General features: G+C 34.6%; 1 protein-coding gene across 2 annotated transcripts in view; it reads left to right on the top strand.

Moving 5' to 3' along the window:
• The window catches only part of LOC136316468 (uncharacterized), a 199596-nt gene that overhangs the window by 161977 nt on the left and 13881 nt on the right, over positions 1-23738 (top strand). Inside the window, exon 3 of one of the 2 annotated variants that reach the window (XM_066248525.1) lies at positions 9344-9440. The exons of the other annotated variant lie outside the window; for it this stretch is intronic. The gene's annotated coding sequence lies outside the window, so the exon portion shown is untranslated. Of the gene's footprint in view, positions 1-9343; positions 9441-23738 lie in introns of those variants that run through there. 2 annotated transcript variants of the gene reach the window in all.

A 23738-nucleotide genomic window follows, 5' to 3' on the forward strand; every position in this document is an offset into this window, starting at 1 on the left:
TATTGTATTTATTCTTTTCCCTCTCTTCTAAATACCTTTTTTGCTTTTGTGTTTCTTGTCTTAGTTAACTGTACAAATTTTCTGTTTCTCTAAAAGTATTTGAAAAAAAGTCCCATTATGTTTGTATAAATTTTTTCTTCATTAATGCCATCATCACATCTTATATTTTAAATTTATTTATTGATTTTAGAAAAAAGGGGGTAGAGATAGAAAAAGCAAAGGGGGGTGGTGAGGATCAGGAAGCCTCAACTCATAGTGGTTGCTTCCCATATGTTCCTCAACCAGACAAGCCCAGGGTTTCAAACCAATACCTCAGCATTCCCAGTTGATGCTTTATCCACTGTGCCACCACAGGTTGGGCCATCCCATCTTCTATATGATTTTAATGTGGTCTCTGCTCAAATAAGTAGGCTGCGTACTGCTATTATTTCTGCACAGATTACACAACATGAAAAAGACTCTATCCTACTTCTCATCTAAAAACATTTCTATGTATTGCAATTCATGTTTAAGTGCTCCAAAACTGCACACAGAGCCTTGTCGCTGCACTGTTGCTTATTTACACTAATTCTTCTTTATTTAAGTGGGAAATCCATCTTGTGACTCCTTTTAGGGTTGGAGATATTGGAGGATTAATTGTTCACATGTCAGCTGGGAAAAGAAAAGTGAGGTGGCAAGTGTTGATATTTGGATTTCTAAAGAAGGCACTTCATTTTCATCAAAAGGTGATTACACCAATTAAGATTTTATTTGTACTGGTTCATTTTTCACAAATACAGAATTAGAGCAAAGCTCAACATTTAAGGCCTTTGTGAAAATGATCAGCTAATAAAACTCAGAATCTATACAAGAAATGAGGCAACTAGAAATTTAAAAAGAAAAAGCTGAATTTAGCACTGTTAGAAATTTTACACTGGGAGTGGGAAAAATTAAGAGAAATAGCTTTAAGTATTCCAACTCCAAACTCATTTGAAAGTACTCTTTATTGCCTATTTACTAATCTTGATATAATGATACCACTGTACATTTTATATCAACTCTATCAATACTGTTGTTATCACTGTGATCTTCATCAATATTGTGATTATCATTGAACACTCATTTCACAAAAGGTAAGGTGCTGTGTGTTGTTCTGTAAACAGAGATTAGACAGTGGCTCTGATCACCATGGTGCTATAATCTAGGAATAGAAACAGCATATATACATATCAATGAATGAATGCTAATCAAAATTATAGACATTTAATGAGTCCCCAGAATTTGTCCTAATTGTGTTTTTTTGCATTACATTTTTACATATAATTCCTTTAACCTTTATAGTTTGATTAACATTGGATTTTAATCTATCTGGTTTATATAAAGAAAACCTGTAATTACAAACATGATTTGTCTTCTTTACAAAAAAAATGCTATAAATTATATTTGAATTGCTAGAGAATACAGTGATTCTTTTATTGATACCTGTTTGTATTAATTAGTGTAATTCATACTTTCTACTGGAACAAGTGAAGTTATAAATTCATTGGATCACCATAAAGTCTGATGGAGGTTTGGGTTGAGGTCTTTTCTGGACTGCCCGTTTCTGAAGAATGACTGGGATATAACTGGGATATAGTCCCCTTCAGTTGTGTAGCTCTGCTGTCTTGGAGCCCATCACTTCCTGCCTCAGATATAGGAGAATGAATAAGCTATCAAATGGGACCTAATAAGACAATATCATTCTGCCTCTGTTCCATTAGCCTGAAGTTAGTCATATGGCTTCCACTTAATATTAAGGGAGGCTGGGAAATGTGGTCTTCTTACATGCCCTCCCCAGAAAAAAAGAGAATAGGTTTAATGAGTACATAGCATTGTCTCTGTTGTACTATAAAATATCCAAGTAGAAATAAAACTAGATATTAGGAAATTAGAAATTTAGGATACAGGACTACATGAAAAATGTAGACCTGGAAGACCATGACAAAATGTAGGGTTGACTAGTTAGATGTTAAATAATGAAAGTCATTACCCAAAGCAAATGAGCAGAAAGGGATTTAAAGAATGCTTTTAAAATTGAGGGACCAAGAACAAAACCTGGTATGGCATAGACTTTTAATCACCTTTTATTGTCCATTTCTTTTACTTCTTTTGTAACAATACTGATTTACTGCCCAGTTAAAAGTCTATTTTGTACCCTTTCTTGTATTTGGGTATGACCATGTGATTAATTTCTTTCCACTGGTATATAAGTGGAAATGGTATGGTGAGATTTCTACAAAGTCTCCTTGGAAAAGAGAAAGTATGAACTTCGTCTTGCTAGCCTCTTTTTTTTTTTTTGAGCCAGAGTTGACCTTTAGTATGAGAAGCAAGCACTGGGATGATAGAGAATGAAGATAGGAGAAGTCTGGTCTCTCAACACGCTGCCTGCATTCTTCTAGAATTTCTTTACCTGAGAGGAAAATTATACTACTATTTTGTTTGAGCCTCTGTTAATTTTTGTTTTCTATCTCATGCAGCTAGTCCTAATCCTAACTACTAAAGCAAAAGTTACCAACAGTGAACACAAATGACTACATGGTACACTGAACTTAGAATTTATTTAAAATTTTTATTTACTGATTTTAGAGACAGGGGAGAGAAAAAAGAAGTGGGAGGAGGAGTAGAAAGCATTAACTCATAGTAACGTTTCTCATATGTGCCTTGACCAGGCAAGCCCAGGATTTCAAACTGGTGACCTAAACATTCCAGGTCGATGCTTTATCTACAGCGTCACCACAGGTCAGGCTGAACTTAGATTTAATACTTTCCAATTCTGATTCTTCCCACATGAACATTATAGTTTCATGATAACAACAGCAACAATCTATGGAAAATAAAATCTTTGACTTTCTGCTATTCTCAAGTCACTCAAAATTATAATTTAGCAGGAAAAAATTTTTTAAAAATCTATAGCTCTCTATTATCTTCCTTTTTGTAAGGTAAGCAACCTGTCTGGCTTTCTAAGTGTTTAAGGGACCAATGTCTTTGGAAAATAACAATTCATGAAACCAGAAATGACTCAGTAGGTCTTTATGTCTATATGAAATATATATATATATATATATATATATATATATATATACACTCTAGTCTAGAAGGTGAAATAGAATATGTTATTCTAAAAATATTTTCATTGATTTTGGTAAACCTATTTTTTTTTCTTTTCTTTCCTTTTTTATTTTTTAGAGAGAGAGAGACAGAGAGAAAGGGAGAGAAATGAGAAGCATCAACTCATAGCTGTGGCACTTCAGTTGTTCCATGATTGCTTTCTCATATGTGACTTGACCAGAGGAATCCAGATGAGCCAGTGACCTCTTGCTCAAACCAGTAAACTTGGGTTCAAGCCAGCAATCATGAGGTCATATATATGATCCCATATTCAAGCCAGTGACCCTTAGGGTTTCCAACCTGGGTTCTCAGCATCCCAGGTCGATGTTCTATCCACTGTGCCACCACCTGCTCAGGCTGTAAACCGATTCTTATAAGTTGTTAGAAGTATAACATCTAGGACAATTTCGAAGCCAATATACTCAATGAGCAATAAGTAACATGGTTTTATAAAGGATAAGTAATTTTGAGATTGATAGCTTAAAGCAGAATTACCAACCTTGAGAAGAAAGGAAAGGCAGCAGATATGATATGTAGTTTCCAGAATTTAATAAACCATTAAAAGTACCTGAAGAAATGTGTGAAAAATTAATTTGAATTCGCAATGTCATTTTGGTTGAGAAATGAGTGGCATGGAATGAATTGGAAACTGTCGGATGGTAATAAATACGAGGTAAGATTAATGGCATTACCCTGTACAGAGCTATCCTGAAACAAGTCAGTGTTATAATCAGTCTCTCTTTCTCTCTTTCTTGCTCTCAGTATAATTTTACTAGTTTTCTGAAAGAATAAATCATATACTATTCATACCATTTAATAAATCGAACTCTATTGCATGTTAGACTATTGTGCTCCTCAAGAATTTTCATTAATTATGACAAACTAAATGAATTGACCATAAATTTATTTTGTTTTATTTTAATGACTTTGTTTTTCACTAAGCTGTATTTCACAGGTCTGGTGATTGCAGGTACTTTTACAAACTCCCAACCTACATTACATAGTTTTCTTTATTCTTAAAAATTTTTGGAAAGAGTACAACTTTCTCCTAGAACTTCTTTCTTGCTCTATTTCTTGAATGCTCTGCCCCCCCCCAACACACACATTGTTTTTCCTTTGCTGCTTTTCTGTTTGCTTTATTGCTCTCAACTAAAATATTAGATTTCCATGTGTCCACTAGTGTAAATGAGTAATAAGATGTTAGGATTGTAAGGTACAGAAAGGTTGCTCTTTAGAATTAGATCTGGTTCAAAAGTACTACTTAAACTACTGAAGTAATCTTGACAGTTTATCTAACAGCTTTGGATCTGACTTTATTAAAAAATGGTATATAAACGCATGTGTTATAGGTGTGCTGTGAGAATTAAATGATAAGACACATATAAAAATGGGTAATGGGTCTATCTTATAGAGTAGGTATGTAGTCAATAAAGATTATTGTCTATATGTTTTTCCTTATGTCCATCCATTCTTACAACCCTCCTTTTTTTTTTTACTTCATCTCTCTTATTCTTAATAGAGACCACAATATCCTAATCTAAGGTTTAATGTTAGTATACCCCTTAAGTCACACTTTGCCAAATTTTTTTTAATAATAATTTTATTTTTTTAATGGGGTGACATCAATAAATCAGGATACATATATTCAAAGATAACAAGTCCAGGTTATCTTGTCGTTCAATTATGTTGCATACCCATCACCCAAAGTCAGATTGTCCTCTGTCACCTTCTATCTTGTTTTCTTTGTGCCCCTCCCCCTCCCCCTTTCCCTCTCCCATTCCCCCCTCCCCCCGTAACCACCACACTCTTATCAATGTCTCTTAGTTTCACTTTTATGTCCCACCTACGTATGGAATAATGCAGTTCCTGGTTTTTTCTGATTTACTTATTTCGCTTCGTATCATGTTATCAAGATCCCACCATTTTGCTGTAAATGTTCCAATGTCATCATTTCTTATGGCTGAGTAGTATTCCATAGTGTATATGTGCCCCATCTTCTTTATCCAGTCATCTATTGACGGGCTTTTTGGTTGTTTCTATGTCCTGGCCACTGTGAACAATGCTACTTTGCCAAAATTTTATTCAAACAATGAAGACTCAGATAACCTCTGCAAGAAAACAAAGGAGCAGCCAAAGTTATTTTTATTCTGGCATATTCAGTGAGAACTTAGGGGAAATGTTTGCGTTGGTTGCTTTCGGTATCATCTCAGAAGTATTTTCTCATTCCACTCTTGATTTTACTCACCCACACATTCTGATTAATGTCATAGCGGTGGCAAGCATGTAGATGACTAAAAATGTATAAATAGTAAGGAAGAGGCTGTTTCAGGGCAGCGTTTTGAAATAGCTCTTTTTGTCATGGTTAACCATATTTCTCTTCTGCCAGAGTTCTAGACTTCCATGATAGTAGTTAAGAGTCATTCTACAAGTGAAGAAAAACCAGCCTTGACAATAATTGCTCCTAAACAATCTCTCTGCCACTATAGAAACTCTTAGCACTTCCTTATCCTGTCCCTTCCTTTCCCTCACCTTCCTTCACACTGAGTGGACAACCTTTGTTTGAAATGGTAAGCACTGAGACAGTTCCTCTCTCACCATCCACTCACTTTGCTTCCTTCCTTTCTTAAATGCTTCCTGAATTGTAACACTAAACTATTAAGCAGCTAATGGCTACAATTTAAAAATTGATGAGTTAGCTTATATTTATCTTATATTTTCTTACAAAGTAAAACTATTGCAGGTTGATTTAATATGTAGAAATAAATACTCCTCAGCAGAAGTCCAATTATAATGAGAGAATTTGGGTGTTTAGTGAAAAGTTGCTACTTAAATGACCATTTTGGAAAAGAGGCACAGAAACGGTTGACAATCCCAAGGAAACACAGATCCATTTGTGTTGCGTGTGCAGCTGCAGATGTCATTTTAAATATCCATGTTATGAATAAGTGGTACAAATACAAAGACACATCTATACTTGGTATGGAATTAAAAAAACAAGTAATTTGTTTTCCAAAATCTATGAATATACCCAATAATTCATCAGAAAAAGCAAATTTACAAACACAACATTGACAAAAATATGCAAAATTTTCCCAACAGTTTACTTCTGAATACATTTATAAAATATGACAGAACATAATAAATTTTGTGTCACTTTATTTTCCAAAGGAAGTGCTTGGTTTGTAAACACCAGAATATCACCAAACTATGTTTTGAAATTCATTTCTTTTGGAGCTAGAATTTGAAACATTACATATTTTCTTAAAGAAAATATTCACCTACTTACTAATAATGATGCCAAAGAAATGGAAATGTAATTTCTAGAAATCACTTACAACTTTTTAAAGTTTTATAGCTCATGAACAGGAATACTGAAGATTGAAGTTGATTTAATATTTAGGAGAAAGAAGAGAGTGTATTATTTATATCTCTGATGTTAGAAAAAATACATTTCATAAAATGATTTTTAAGTCAAATTTTAGAGTGAAAAACATGTGCTGAAAAGAAAAGAATTAAATTTTTAACACTGTAGTTGACCTAAATACCTTAAAGTTATTAGACAATTTTGTTTCATTTACCCATCAATAAAGAGAATGATAATAATAATTATTTATTGCACAGGAGTCTTGCAATAATTAATTAATGTTTTAAAGTACTTTGAAGATAAAAAGATCTTTATAGGTCTCATTATTAAAGGTAAAATTTTATGGTAAATATTAAGCAACCAAAGTTTAGTCTCCTCAATATATTTTTATATGCTTCATTTGGATCCCTGTGTTAATTAGGAATTTTGAAAACAACACTTATGAAAAGGACATAAAATCTTTCAATCTCGTTCACACTGTGAAATCACGGATACCTTGTATTTGTGAATATGGGCAGGAATGGAGAAATAGATGTAGATAATATAGAAAATATTATTAGGAGAGTGTTAATGATTAGGTTAGAGCTGATTCATTCTACGCACTCTCTCATTTACCTATTCTCACGCACTCAATAAATGTTTGTATCATCTCAGGCAATGGGAACAGAGAAATGAAAGACATAGTCCCTGCTTTCATGTTTACAACATAGTTGGAGAGAGTCAGGTAAACCAGACTTTGTACATCTAATGCACCTTTGCCCTGTAATTTCTGTAAAACATCAATTCTACCAAGTGTCTTTTAAAAAGTGTTGACTAAAAATAAAGTTTTGAAAATTATAGATTATATGGTTTCTCATACCCTGGCCCTATGTAAAACAGATAAAGGTGGATATATCTCTATCAATTAGGCTTTATTTTAGCCAGCAGTTACTTTGTCAATAAATCTTTCCTTTCCTTTCATATAACAACTATTAACAACCTATGATAGGTTAGGTAGTTTCCACTGGCCCCTCCACACACTGTTCTATGCCTGGGATGCTGATATTTTGGATTTCATGCTCAAGGGCCCTGTGTTAGGTTTTGGTTGTGTTTGGCCCAAATGGGAAATGTGCACCCTGAGGAGGGAAGAATGAGAGAGAAGAGCAGGTCGGGCATTTATTCCTTGGCTCTCTCTTTGAAGTAACAAGGTCACCACAGATTTGCTGCATTCCTCAACTGAAGACTACAACTTCCTTCACATGGCCTTTCCCATAGAGCTACCCCTCTGCATTCTAGGGCTGGCAAGGCTCCTCTCCTGTGGCAAGTCTTATGATTCTATACTATTTCTCTTTATGAACCTGCTCACACAAGCTCTTTATTTAGCCTTCCTCAAATTAGCCCTCTAGGACCTCACTGTTATATATGAAATACAAGACTTGGGACATACTCATAGGGAGTGCTTAAAGAAAGAGTTCTGCATAAGAAGAAGTCCAGAAAAGTTTAAATTTCATATTATGATCCATAAGAATCTATTGAAGAATTTATCTGTTAGCTTATATATTGTTTCTTTCTTTTTATTTTTTTTAAGTTTATTTTTAAATGAGGCAAACCCCAGAGGTTTGGCTGTTTCTCAGACCTATTTTGCTATTCTTTATGTAACCCCACTTTTGGTATACTTGATTTCAGAGCAAATTTAAGGTTTTAGAAATGTGACATGAGTCAAAAACAACTGTGTTGTACTCTGGCAAATAAATTGCAAAGGAGGGAAGAAGGCAATGAGGCAAGGAAACCAACTGAGATGCATAGTGTATACTGAGTAATTAATATTTTATTAATAAATGGAAAGACTAATAAATATAAAAAGTTGATTTTAAAAATTTCTATTCAGCACCATTATAATATCTGATATTTGGATAGGGGCAATGGAGGCTAAAATCTTTGGTTAAAAGATTGTTGTGAAGCATGATATTCTCACAGTGATAAAGTATCACTGCATAGATTGTTCACAAATTGTAAAGGGTGCAATGTACCTTTAATATGGAATGATCTGGTGGTCACTACCCAACCCAAGAAGATAATCACAGCAGTTGTGATTAGTTGAAGGAGCTGAAAGCTTGTGTCTTCTCTGCTTGCTATGCAATATAAAATATATGTAAATCATTACCAATAAAGTAGTCTTGCCAATAATGTTTATTCTGAATAAAGCATCTACCTAACTTGTAGTTTATGAGAAGTTTTGTAATTAGAGAAACATGTTAAATCTCACCATTTTGAATCAATTTAACAAGTCCATAATTTAAAACATTCTCAAAGCCATTACTTTTAAGAAAATTCAAAGTCAAGAAAAAAGAACACTGTCTAAAGAGTAAGAAGACTCTAGATTAAAGGTGATTTTTGAAGTATAACAATACTTTTTGTAACATATGACTCTTTAAATAAATATTAGAGTTTTAATAGCCTATAAATATATTTTCAACATAATTGGGGAAATTTGAGTAACAACTGAATTAGATGACATTATAAAATTATCATTAATATTTTTTGTTGTGATAGTGATGTTGTACCTGTGAAGAAGGAGGATATGTGTGCTAAAATATTGTAGATTTCAATTGCTGTAAGTCTTCTTCCTGTGTAGTTAAAATATTTTGTGTTACCTATTATTGGTCCTCATTGTACCACCTAGGGTTCAAACATGAATTATGAGTTAATACTATCAAAAATAAAAATGGAAAATTTTATCATTGTTACCAAAAAACTAATAAAAATATATACATATAAAAGAGAAGATTACAAAAATTGGGTGTCCTGATATTATTATATTAATTATATGACACATTGACACACCCCTCTTAAATGTATGATTCCTTCCAACAGATATGTCATGACAGAAGTAACGGAAGTCAACTGTTTCCCACCACTTAGATGTCATTAGGTTGCAGTCCATAAAATAAAGATTTGTTCAATAGTCTGCAAGTATAACTTATTTTACAATATGTATTTATATATATACAGATTTATATATGTCTGTGTGCTATCTTTTTTAAAGATTATATAGCTTTATATAATAGCTATAGATAGCATATGTAATATATTATTGCATTACTGTAAAATAATATGGTTTGTAAAACAATTTTCTTGAAATTGTTAAAATATTCTTAATTATTTTATACTTGATATGCATTGTAAGAATTTCATGGACATAAGAAATAACATGTATTGTCTAGAGCAACTCTTTCTTTCCCTAATTCCATCCTCTTATTGGCAAGAAATGAACAAAAACAAGTGATTAATTGATGGTGAGATGTTAGGGTATAATATTATTGCTCAGTGTCGATGGCTGTTAGGTTACTTACCTATTTGACCTCTAATTTTGCAACATAAGTCATTGAAGTATGTATAATTGAAACCAGGATTCTGCTTCCAGCAAGCTGGACAAGGTTGCTTTTTTCCAGAGAACAGAACTATCTTCCAGTGGTGAATCTCAAGGACTATACTTAGGTGGAATACTAGGAAGCCCATAGGGTTTAAACCTCATCCTCCAGTCTAGTACTTTGGATAACAGTGTTGATATTTTGATAGCCATCTCTTTGATATCTGTTTCAATTTCTGAATTGTTTAGAACTTGAAGAGGGAGCTAAAGTTTAATTTGGTGCCCACTCCCCAATGTCTAGTATTTACTAATGCAGATATATTGTGTATTTGTAGCATGCATTGTGGTGGCCAAAGGAACCCAGAATGGTTCTGTTTATCTGCATTTTAACTTGACTACAATATTGTTTATTTTAGGCTCTTAGATCCAATGATAATTTAAATTACTCTCAGTGGACACTGTTTCCTTCCCTTCATGCTTTACAGCCCCAAATAATAAAAGATTCCATAATTTACTTTAAAGTCCATATTATATAAGCATGATTTTTGAGCTTTATGAAGGCTTAGGAGAAAGAAACAAGTGGTAGTGATATGCTCGTTAAGGAAGCAGTGCCATAGGCCCTGGTGGGTTGGCTCAGCGGTAGAGTGTTGGCCTGGCTGTGAAAGTCCTGGGTTCAATTCCTGGCCAGGGCTTCTGCTTTTTCCACCCTTTCCCTCTCCTTTCATTCTATCTCTCTCTTCCCCTCCCGCAGCCAAGACTCCATTGGAGCAAACTTGGTCCTGGTGCTAAGGATGGCTCCATGGCCTCTGCCTCAGGCACTGGAATGGCTCTGATTACAGTGGAGCAATGCCCCAGAGGGGCTGAGCTTCACCCCCTGGTGGTCATGCTGGGTGGATCCCGGTTGGGTTCATGTGGGAGTCAGTCTGTCTGCCTACCCTCGCTTCTCACTTCAGAAAAATACAAAAAAAAAAACCCCACAAAAAAATCCAGTTCCATAGGGTAAATAGGTTGGCTTGAAATCCCAGCTCTGCCTTATATTAGCTGTGTGAACAGGTTAATCTCTTTTGTCCTTTTGTTTCTTTACATGTAAAACAAGAACAATGACAGTATGTAGCTCATAGCATAGTTGGGAAAATTAAATGAACTAAGACAGCCTGACCAGGCAGTGGAGCAGTGTATAGAGCGTTGACATGGGATGCTGAGGACACAGGTTTGATACCATGAGCTCACTGGATTGAGCGTGGGATGGTAGACACGACCCCATGGTCACTGGCTTGAAGCCCAAGGTTGCTGGCTTGAACAAGGTGTCACTGATTGAGCTGGAGCCCCTCTGTCGAGGCACATATGAGAAAGCAATCAATGAACAACTAAAATGCTGCAACTCTGAGTTGATGCTTCTTATCCCTCTCCTTTTATGTCTATCTGTCCCTGTCTGTCTGTCTCTCTCTCTCGGGTGTGCACCTGCTAAAAGAATAAATAAAAATAAAAGAAATACATGAACTAAGACATGTGCAATGTTTACTAAGTCCCTGCCATTGAATCCTTAAAACATTTTGCTTTTATTATGCATACTTGGTTGATATAGAAGAAGAATTGATGGGAAAGCTGGAAATTCATTCTTGCCATAATTACAGTCTATTTTTAGAAATTTTAAAGAAAGCTGAAGCTACACCTATTCTAAAGTAGAGGAGCATTGATCATGATCTTTGTCCTGGAGAACTGAAAACAAATGAGACTTACATGCCACCAGGAAAAAAAAAGAAAGAAAAAGGATCTGAGGAGAAGGAAAGAAAAAAAATAAAGAACAGACAAATTATCATTTATGCAGGGGAAACAATCAAGAAGAAATCATCAAAAAAAAAAAAGGCTAAAGAAATATAAAGGTAATTATTCTGAATTGATCCACCCATCATCAGACTGATCAAACAGCATCTGTAAGATTGCAAGATGAAATATGCATATTTTCCTTACCATTACTTACGTAGATGCTTTCTCTACTTAATAACAACTACAATAAGCAACTGGAAGATGTCACTTAGCCAGCATGTTAAGCTGGATCTTTCTTAACTTTCATGGTAAAAGTTTTGTCTATGTAGACTACGTATTTTACCCTAGATATCAAACTGATAATGCAGATAAGACATGCATGTGCTTTGGAATTAGTAGTTTTCTATCTAATTTTTTTGATTGGTACTTTGTAGATTATGGAGAAGTTTGGTGAGAAAAACATTAATGTTATCATATATAAAAAATCAACTGCTACCTTTTAATATAAAAAGAATTATGCTTTTGAATTATTTTTGGTGTGATCAGTTGTATCTATAGTATCTTAGTGGTATTTAAAAGTATCTTACCCTAACAGTTCATCTAGAAAAATGCAGAGATTACCAAAATAACTAATAAAAATAATTTAATTAACAAATTAGCTTAATTTTATTTCATAATAATCTAACATTTTGGAAATGTTTATTTACCAGTATTTACATAATACAAGGACATTCCTTAGATTAATTATGCTTATTTTCAGAGGCTTATCAGGATGCAATATACATGATTCTGTTTAATATTCTTAACATTCCATAGACTTAACATTAGACATTTAAGTGCTTCCTTTTAGAATTTGGATTTTTATTTTCACCCCTAGTAGCAGGATAACTTTGAGATATGTGTGAGAAATATAGAGTGGATGGCAAAATAGAATGCTATGATATGAAGGAATATTTGATGGAAATATAATGGATTCAAAGTTTTTTGTTGAACAAATGAAACCAAAGATTTTCCTCTAACATCACAAACTAATTGCATTTCATTCTGATTTCCTTGGAGATACATATAGAAAAAAAAATGTAATAAATACAGTACTTAGATGTTTACTTAACAAAATGTTCTTTTCAGAAAAAATGATACCCTTTCATTGACATCATCCAAGTGATAATATACTTTTGTTTCTGTCATTGGAGTAATAATAACCTTTCAACCACATCGCTGCACAGTGCTTCTTTCTTTTATTGTACATAATGCATAAAAATAAAAACCCTTTATTATTTCTTAAGGAAAAAGGTTGTTATTTAAAAATTTACAGACATCTGAAAACTGCAGTTCCCTACTAATGTGTACTAAAATTTCTATAGATACTTGTAACTTTGTACAAAAGTTTAATTTTAATACTCTTTCAATTGTCATATTATACTTAGCTATAGGGCTTCGCGGTTTCACATCTCAAAAAAAAAAAAAAAAAGACTTGAAACCAAGTGTAGTTGCTTATGTTGCAATGATATGGAATTAGGGTTTTTGCCAAATACTTCTCAGACTGTTTAAACTCGGGTTTATTTAAATTTATATAAATTTTTACCAGTAGATAAATTGTATGTTACTCAACAACAGATGTGTCCAAGCTTATGTTGATGGGTTATTTAAATATAATTCAATAAAGATGGACACTAGTCATGGTGAGATTTTCTTTTAAATTATTTTAATCACTTAAGTTAACTTACAGCTTTAATGTAAAACATTCATGAGTATTTAATAGAGACTTTTATAAATTACCATACTTCTTATTACAGTAAAGTATATGCAGTGTGAAAAAATATTACTTTGGGCTTTTTAGTTACTGTCTCTTAAGAATTAAGACACTAATTTCTTTCTGCTTTTGTTTATTAACTTTGCTTTACTTAATTATAAATTGGAAAGCTATTTTTGCTAGATGAAGGAAATCCAAACAGCATTGCTCTATATAATAAATACACTATATCTTTAATACTTAAAATAAAAAACTACCTTAATAGTAATAAAGTAATCAGAAAGTTTCCTCATGCAGACATGAATTTCAAGCATTGGTGGGAGGATTTTTATGACAAATAATTATAAAATTTTATACCCTTTAAATATAAGTTTATTAAATAAGTATCAGACTTTGGTCTTGGTCTCTGCCCCACAGCGCTGCATTGGAGCTGAATAACACTGGATAACATTAGTTTGAAGGCATACTTACCAAAGTAGGGCAGAAATGTTACCTTTGTCCCATATTTCTACTATTGCAAATTATCTCTAAATTAAAGCTCAAATTGCCTATTGGATTTTATTGAAACAGGAAGCCTAATTAAAGCTTTTAAAAAAATTCACATGTATTTAGCAGAGCAAGAAAACAACTTCAAGACTCACTTTTAGCTCTTCCTAAAGTCATCTTTTGGTTTTACTGTTAAAAGGAGAAGGACTGTTCTTCAAACTGATAATTATAAGCATGCTGAGACAAAACTGTTATTGGGTTGGTATGACTTAAGAAGTCTGATCTCTTTCTGTAAATATTAAAATGATGTGTTACTCTCATCTGCAACTGTAATATTTTTGTAATAGCCTTACTGAAATTATACTCATATACCATACAAGTCATCCACTTAGTGTACAATTCAATGTTTTTAATATATATAGAGTTATGCAACCATTGCCTCAATCAATTTTAGAACATTTTTTCACTCCCAAAAGAAATCCCATACTCATTTATAGTCACTGCTCATTTTTGCCCAACAACAGTCCCACCACACCCACCTTAGGCAACTACCGCTTTATCTCTGCCCTTATAGATTTGCTTATTCTGAATATTCCATATAATCAGAATTACATAATATGTGACCTTTTATGACTGATGTCTTTTTTACTTAGCAAATTGTTTTTAGGGTTCACTCATATTATAACATGTATCTATTCTCTATTGCTTTGTGATGCCAAACAATTTTCTTTTATATGAGTATATCACATTTTATTTATCACTTCATCAGTTGAAGGGCATTTTAGGTTATTTCTATCTATTGGCTACTAAGAACAATGCTGCTATGAACATTCCTATATAAGTTTCAAAACAGGCATATATACTTTTCTCAGGTATAACCTAGAAATGGAATTGCTGGATCATACAATGTATGGCCAGTAGGCCCAGCCCCATCACAGCCGCCTGGCCAGTGCAGGTTCACATTAGATTCAGACAGACAGTAATGAAACAACAGAGCTGAAAACTGTTGACCTATCACCTTTAATCCTAGCTTGCACCCAGTGGGCAAGTAAAAATACACACTGGGCTCCAAAATCCACTCATTCAGTGCTCACAAAGCTACTGACTTATCCAAGTTTCCTAGTGTAAAGCCAGTATTCAAGACCACCATCACAGCCGCTTGGCCCATGCAGGTTCGAATTGGATTTGGACAGTTGGTAAAGAAACAACGGAGCCAAAAACTGGTGGGTCATCATCTTTAATCCTAGCTTGCACCCAGTGGGCAAGTAAAAACACACACTGGGCTCCAAAACCCACTCACATTCAGTGCTTATAAAGCTACTGACTTATCCGAGTTTCCTAGAATCAAAGGTTTCTAGCTCACCAGACTTATTCACCTCTGTTCCCCATCTCCTTTCTTCTCCCTGCACAAACTGCACAAACTGGCTTCTCCTTTAGCATTCTGCCATCTTGGCTGCTTCTCCTGGCCTCCTCCACGTGGCCTTTTTCTACTCTCCTTTCTCTGCTCTCTAATGCTAATCTCAGGAACCAAGAGAGAGCAAGCTCCTGGTCTGCCCCACTTTATAGTGTAGAAAAAAAAACATTTAATCCAATATACAAACAAGGAAGTCTTTGATACAAAGTCATTTATCTGAGGCATAAGGGGATTCCTCATGAGAGTGCACCACCCCACATCATGCAATTAGTCAAGGGTGTGGGGAAAAGCTTAGTCTTAAAACTAAGCCTTAGGCTATAATGACCCGGCCTACTTAGAGCCTGTCCCCCACACCCAATGCAAACTATAAGCAAGCAAACATATATATCATATTTAAAAACTTATTTGACCAACATATGATAACTATGAATAATCATTTTTTTAAATTACTTATTTATTTATTTATTCATTTTAGAGAGAGAGAGAGAGAGAGAGAGAGAGAGAGAGAGAGAGAAGTGGGGGAGGAGCAGAAAGCATCAACTCCCATATGTGCCTTGACCGGGCAAGCCCAGGGTTCCGAACCGGCGACCTCAGCATTCCAGGTCGACGCTTTATCCACTGCGCCACCACAGGTCAGGCCCACTATGAATAATCATTTGAGGAATTGCTAGACTGTTGTGCCATTTATATTCTCACCAGTGGAGTGACATCAGAGAAATGGCGCCATAAGGAATGCTCCCGATACCTCTGCCTGAAACTTCAACAAATTCAACAACTAGAGACAGAAAAACAATTTCAGGAGCATCTGAAATACACATACATCAAACAAAGGTATGATTGGGTGAAAGGTAGCTGAATATATAACCCACTTTGAAGGAAATAAGACAGAGAATGGAGTATTCCGCTTTCCTCACTGATCTGAGGAAGGGCTGCTTTCACTTGGAACTGAGAGGAAGGGAGGGTTGGGGGCACAGAAAAGCTGGGCTAGGGCAGAGACGTTCAAGTTGAGGACAGGGTGTGCCCACGGCTCATTCCATGTGGAGGTAAAGCCAGCGGCAGACCCCGGCAGAGGTAGGTGAGCAGTTGCCTTGTTTACTCCCAGTATCCCGGTCAGCGAGCACGGGCAGTGTGTGAGTGGACCCACCTGGTGCTTTGGGTGTGGGAGCCCGCATTCCTCAATGGAGGCGCTGGGTCGGAGACTGTCAGTAGTGACACTCTGTGTGGGCTGTGACCAGAGTTTCTGAATAATCCTGGCTTCCCAAACAACAGTGCAAGAAGTGCACAAAAACTGGCTTCCCTACACTCAGACCTGTCTGGGCGTGGCACCTCTGCCAGCCATACAGGCTAACAAAGCACACTCCTGGGAAAGAGAACTGTGGAAGTGGTAGGGGGAGGGGCACGCAAGCAGCTTGCAGACAGACTCTAGAGAGCAGACCTGCAGAGTGCTGAGGCATACTAGACGTGCCTGGAGGCTCATAGAAAGACATCTGAAAGGCAGTCGGCTTCCAGCCCTGCCTGATTATTCTGGTGGCTCTGGCTGGTGGTTCTTACTCAGAACCCTGCATTGAGTGGGATAGAGGGGAGATTTGGCAGCTCTTAGAGCCTCTTACTCTCCAGGCAGTGGCTGGGGCAACTTCACAACTGGGTCCCAGGCTGCTGGTTCAGTAAGGAGAGATTTGGGGAGAGGTTCGGGGAAAACAGACTCTCCCATTGTCGGAGCCTGCAAACGCTAACAAGCCCCACCTACCAACGGGACTGAAGCTTAGTTTATTTTATCACCATAGCGACAACAGCAAATCTCTGCCTAAGAGTGCCACAGAGGCAGAAACTAAGGTACAGTGCTACTGGCCAAAAAAAGAGAGAAGAAAGAAAAAGGAAGAAGATAACTTCTCAAAACCAGAAAAAATCCACAGTCTTTATAAATTTTTCCATTTTTTTTCTTGTATTTTATATCTTTTTTTTTCCTTCCACCATGGTGATTTTATCCTCTTTCCATTTTATTTTTTCCTTTTCATTTTGAACATTATTACCCATAGGTGTTACATTTTCCATTTTTTATTTTCTATGAGTGATACATTCCAAAAGACTTAGCTCAATTTTTTTTCTTTCTCTTTTTTGGTTTCTACTTTTCTCGTTCACTTTTTCTCTCATTTGAATCTCATCCACAAACAAATTATTTTATTCTGGATTCAAATATTTTCTTTGTGGCATTTTGTGTGCTTTTTATATCACTTTTTATCTCTTTAGCATTTCCCCCAACTCCAGCTCTCCATTCTATAGTTTTTGTGCCACTTAATACAATAGAATTTTCATTTTTCACTGATTTTTTTTGTTTTTTCTATTTGTTTTTTTTCTTTTCTCTTACACTATTTCTCTCATTTGCCCATCATTTACAAACAAATTATATTATTCTGGATCCAAACTTTTTCCTTGTGAAATTTTGTGGGTTCTTGCCTCATTTTTGGTGTCTTTGTCACTGCCCCCCAACCCAGGCCCGCCATTCTACGTATTTTTGTTTCACTTAGCACAATAGAATTTTTAGTTTTTCACTGCAATTTCTCAAAAATTTTTATCAACTCTTATTAGTGTTATTTACAATACCACTCTCAAATGCCATTAAAGAAAAAGAAATTGAATGTTATGAATACAAAAGACAGTGATGCAACTCAGATAGATGAGGAAAATCTAAAAAAAAAAAATTTCAATAGCTTAGAAACCTTGGATTTAAATGACAGAGAATTTAAAATTGAAGTCCTAAAAGTACTCAGGGATATACAAGAAAGCACAGAAAGGCAATTTAGGGATCTCAAAAAACAATTCAATAAACAGAAAGAATACTTCACCAAGGAAATTGAAACTATGAAAACAAATCAAACAGAGATGAAAAACTCAGTTCATGAACTGAAAAATGAGGTAACAAGCTTAGCCAATAGAACAGGCCAGATAGAGAAGAGAATTAGTGACATAGAAGACAGGCAACTAGAGGTACTACAGAACAAAGAGGAGAGAGACTCATGAATTAAAAAAAAATGAGGTAGCCCTACAGAAATTGTCTGATTCCATCAGAAAGAGCAACATAAGAATAATGGGTATATCAGAATGAGAAGAGAGAGAAAATAAAATGGAGAACATATTCAAACAAATAATAGACAAGAACTTCCCAAACCTGTGGGAAGAACTAAAGCCTCAAATTCAAGAAGCAAACTGAACACTGAATTATCTTAACCCTAACAAAACTACTCCAAATCACATCATTATAAAATTGGCACAAACCAACAACAAAGAAAACATTCTCAAGGTAGCCAGGGAAAAGAAGAATACAACATATAAAGAAAGGCCCATTATCAACAGATTTCTCAGCAGAAACTCTACAAGCTAGAAAAGAGTGGGCCTCAATATTAAAAGTTCTGAAAGAGAAAAATATCCAGCCAAGAATACTACACCCATCAAAGCTATCCTTCAAATATGAAGGATATATAAAAACATTCACAGATAGAGAAAAGATGAGGAAATTTATCAACAGAAAATCCACACTTCAGGAAATACTAAAGGGGGTTTTCTGGCCAGACACAAAGAACAAAACAAAACAAACCCCAAGTAAAAGCTCTTTTAAGATCGCAATAAAAACAAGATTAATCTGTAACAAAGAAACAAAAAAGGGGAGAGGATGAAGATTAAAAATAGCAAAGGAGAATGGAGTGCAGAAGCACTCATGAGATAATGTACTACAATGAACATGATATATATGCTTTCCATTACTTAATGGTAACCACCCCTAAAAAAAACAACATAGAAGTACTTGGCTTGAAAAAAGAAGTAACAGGGAAAAGAAGTATGGATTACAACCATATACAAACACAAAACAAAAACATATAATAGAAAAATAAAAGAGAAAAACCAAACAAGATACAAAACTATCAGAAAGCAATATGTAAAATGGCAATAGGAAACCCTCAAATGTCAATAATTATACTAAATGTAAATGGACTGAACTCATCAATAAACAGAGTAGCAGAATGCATTAAAAAAAATCCAACTGTGTGTTGTATACAAGAAACACATCTAAGCAACAAGGATAAAAACAAATTCAAAGTGAAAGGTTGGAAAACAATACTCTAAGCAAATAACATCCAAAAAAAGCAGGTGTAGCAATACTCATATCTAACAATGCTGACTACCTTTGCTGCAAAGATAATCAGAGACAAAAATGGTTATTTCATAATGATAAAGGGGACATTGAATAAAGAAGACTTCTTAATATATATGCACCAAACCAAGGAGCACCAAATTATATAAGACAGCTACAGACTGACCTAAAAACAAAAACTGACAAAAATACAATCATACTTGGAGACCTCAGTACACAGCTGTGGCTCTAGATCGTTCATCCAAACAGAAAATCAATAAAGAAATATTGGCTTTAAATAAAACACTAGAACTATTGGATATGATAGACATCTACAGGACATTTCATCCCAAAGTGCCAGAGTATACATTTTTCTCTAGTGTACATGAAACATTTTCAAGAATTGACAATATGTTGGGCCACAAAAATAACATCAACAAATTCAGAAAGATTGAAATTATACCAAGCATATTTTCTGATCATAAAGCCTTGAAACTAGAATTCAACTGCAAAAAAAGGGTAAACAAACCCCAAAATATGGAAACTAAACAACATACTTATATTTTATTTTTTTATTTTTATTTATTCATTTTAGAAAGGAGAGAGAGAGAGGAGAGAGAGAAGGGAGGAAGGAGCAGGAAGCATCAACTCCCATATGTGCCTTGATCAGGCAAGCCCAGGGTTTTGAACCAGCAACCTCAGCATTTCCAGGTGGACGCTTTATCCACTGCGCCACCAAAGGTCAGGCCTAAACAACATACTTTTAAAAAATGAGTGGGTCAAGGAAGAAATAAGCGCAGAGATCAAAAGATACATACAGACAAATGAAAATAACAATAAAACATGTCAGAATCTCTGGAATGCAACAAATGCAGTAATAAGAGGAAAGTTTATATCACTATAGGCCTATATGAACAAACAGGAGAGAGCCCAAGTAAACCACTTAACTTCACATCTAAAGAAACTAGAAAAAGAAGAACAAAGCCAACCCAAAACCAGCAGAAGAAAGGAAATAATAAAAATCAGAGCAGAAATAAACAAAATAGAGAACAGAAAAACTATAGAAAAAATTAATAAAACAAGGGGTGGGTTCTTTGAAAAGATCAACAAAATTGACAAACCCTTGGCAAGACTCACCAAGGAAAAAAGAAAAAGGACTCATATAAATAAAATCCAAAATGAAAGAGGAGAAATCACCACAGATATCATAGGTATACACAGAATTATTGTAGAATACTATGAAAACTACATGCTATCTAATTTAACAATATAGAAGAAATGGATAAATTCCTAGAACAATACAATCTTCCTAAACTGAGTCATGAAGAAGCAGAAAGCCTAAACAGACCTATAAGCAGGAAGGAAATAGAAACAACTATTAAAAACCTCTCCAAAAATAAAAGTCCAGGGCCAGACAGCTCAACTAGTGAATTTTATAAAACATTAAAAGAAGACTTGGTTCCTATTCTACTCAAAGTCTTCCAAAAAATTGAAGAAGAAGCAATACTTCCAAACACATTTTATGAGACCAACATAAAGCTTAAACCAAAACCTGGCAAGGACAACACAAAAAAAGAAAACTATTGTATACAAACCAATATCCCTAATGAATACAGATGCTAAAATACTAAACTAATACTAGCAAATGGAATACTTATTAAAAAAATAATTCATCATGATCAAGTGGGATTATCCCAGAATCACAAGGATGGTTCAACATACGTAAAACGGTTAACGTAATACACCATTAAACAAAACAAAGAACAAAAACCATATGATCTTATCAATAGATGCAGAAAAGGCATTTGATAAAATACAACATCATTTTATGTTTAAAACACTTAACAAAATGAGTATAGTAGGAAAATATCTCAACATAGTAAAGGCCATTTATAATAAACCATCAGCTAACATCATATCAAATGGCATTAAAACTGAGGACTTTTTGCCTAAAATCAGGAACAAGACAAGGTTGTCCACTCTCTCCACTCTTATTTAACATAGTGCTGGAAGTTCTTGCCAGAGCAATCAGACAAGAGAAAGAAATAAAAGGCATTCATATTGGGAAAGAAGAAGTAAAGATTTCACTTTTTGCAGATGACATGATCCTGTACATCGAAAACCCCAAAACTCCACAAAAAGACTACTAGAAACAATAAAGCAATACAGTAAGGTCACAGGGTAGAATTAATACACAAAAGTCCATTGCCTTCCTATATGCCAACAATGAAACATCAGAAAATTAGCTCAAAAAAACAATTGCCTTCATGTTTGCAACAACAACAACAAAAACACCTAGGAATAAACATAATAAAGAATTTAAAGGACCTATATAATGAAAACTACAAATCATTGTTAAGGGAAATTGAAAAAGATATAATGAAATGGAAAAATATTCCTTGTTCTTGGATAGGAAGAATAAATATAGTCGAAATAACTATACTAAACAAAGCGATATACAAATTTAATGCAATTCCCATCAAAACTCCAATGTCATTTTTTAAAGAAATGGAACAAAAATTATCAGGTTTATATGGAACTATAAAAAACCCCGAATAGTCAGAGCAATTTTAATGAAAAAGAACGAAGCTAGGGGCATTACAATACCTGACTTCAAATTATATTATAGAGCCACGATAATCAAAACTGCATGGTATTGGCAGAAATATACTCAGACCAATGAAACAGAATAGAGAGCCCAGAAATAAAACCACATGTATATGGTCAAATAATTTTTGATAAAGAGGCCAACAACACACAGTGGAGAAAAGGAAGCCTCTTCAACAAATGATGCTGGGAAAACTGGAAAACACATGCAAAAGAATGAATCTTGACTACAGTTTGTCCCCTTGTACTAAAATTAATTGAAAATGGATGAAAGACCTAAATGTAAGACCTGAAACAATAAATTACATTGAAGAAAACATAGGTAGTAAACTCATGGACCTTGGTTACAAAGAGCACTTTATGAAAGTCAAGGGAAGTGAAGGCAAAGATAAATGAATGAGACTACATCAGACTAAGGAGGTTTTGTAACAAAAAGAAACAAAACAGAGAGACAGCCAACTAAATGAGAGATGATATTTTCAAACAACAGCGCAGATAAAGGCCTAATATCCAAAGTATATATATAAAGAATTCATAAAACTCAGCAACAAGCATACAATCCAACAAAAAAATGGGAAGAGGACTTAAACAGACACTTCTCCCAGGAAGAAATACAAATGGCCAACAGATAGATGAAAAGATGCTCATCTCACTAACTATTAGAGAAATGCTGATCAAAACTACAATGAGATACCACCTCATACCTGCTATATTAGCTATTATCAACAAGACAGGTAATAACAAGTGTTGGAGAAGCTGTGGAAAAAAAGGAACTCTCATCCACTGTTGGTGGGAATGTATAGTACAACCACTATGGAAGAAAGTATAGTGGTTCCTCAAAAAATTAAAAATAGAACTACCATAAGACCCAGCAATCCCTCTACTGGGTATATACTCCCATAGCTCAAAAACACTGGTACGTAAAGATACATGCAGCCCCATTATCACTGCAGCATTGTTTACAGTGGCAAAGACATGAAAACCAAAAGCCCTTCAATAGAAGATTGGATAAAGAAGATGTGGTACATATATACTATGGAATACTACTCAGCCATAAGAAATGATGACATCGGATCATTTACAACAACATGGATGGACCTTGATAACATTATACTGAGTGAAATAAGTAAATCAGAAAAAACTAAGAACTATATGATTCCATACATAGGTGGGACATTAAAATGAGACTCAGAGACATGGACAAGAGGGAGGTGGTTACTGGGGGTGGGGAGGGGAAGGAAGGGGGTGGGGAGAGAGGAGGGGCACAAAGAAAACCAGATAGAAGGTGATGGGAGACTATATGACTTAGGGTGATGAGTATGCTACATAATCAAATGTCAAAATAACCTGGAGATGTTTTCTCTGAACCTATATACCCTGATTGATTAATGTCACCCCATTATAATTAATAAAAAAAATTCTCACCAGTGCTATATGGGGTTCTAATTTCTATACAACCTTGACAAATTTGTTATTATCTTTTTGATTATTGCACCTTAGTGGGGATCAAGTGGTATTTTGTTTGAGTTACAATTTTCTGAGCATGAGCATCTTTTCAGGTGCTAATTGGCTATTTGTATATCTTCTAGGAGAAATAGCTATTCAGATCTTTTGCCCATTTAAACAATTGCTATTTGTATTTTATTATTATGAAAGTTCTTTATATATTGTTTTAGCAATTTGCTTTGTGTCGCTCACTAAGCTGAAAACCTGAAGTGTATGTTTGTGTCTATCTAAATACAATAT

Source organism: Saccopteryx bilineata, chromosome 12, assembly GCF_036850765.1.
Source record: "Saccopteryx bilineata isolate mSacBil1 chromosome 12, mSacBil1_pri_phased_curated, whole genome shotgun sequence".
Classification (NCBI taxonomy): Eukaryota; Metazoa; Chordata; class Mammalia; order Chiroptera; family Emballonuridae; genus Saccopteryx; species Saccopteryx bilineata.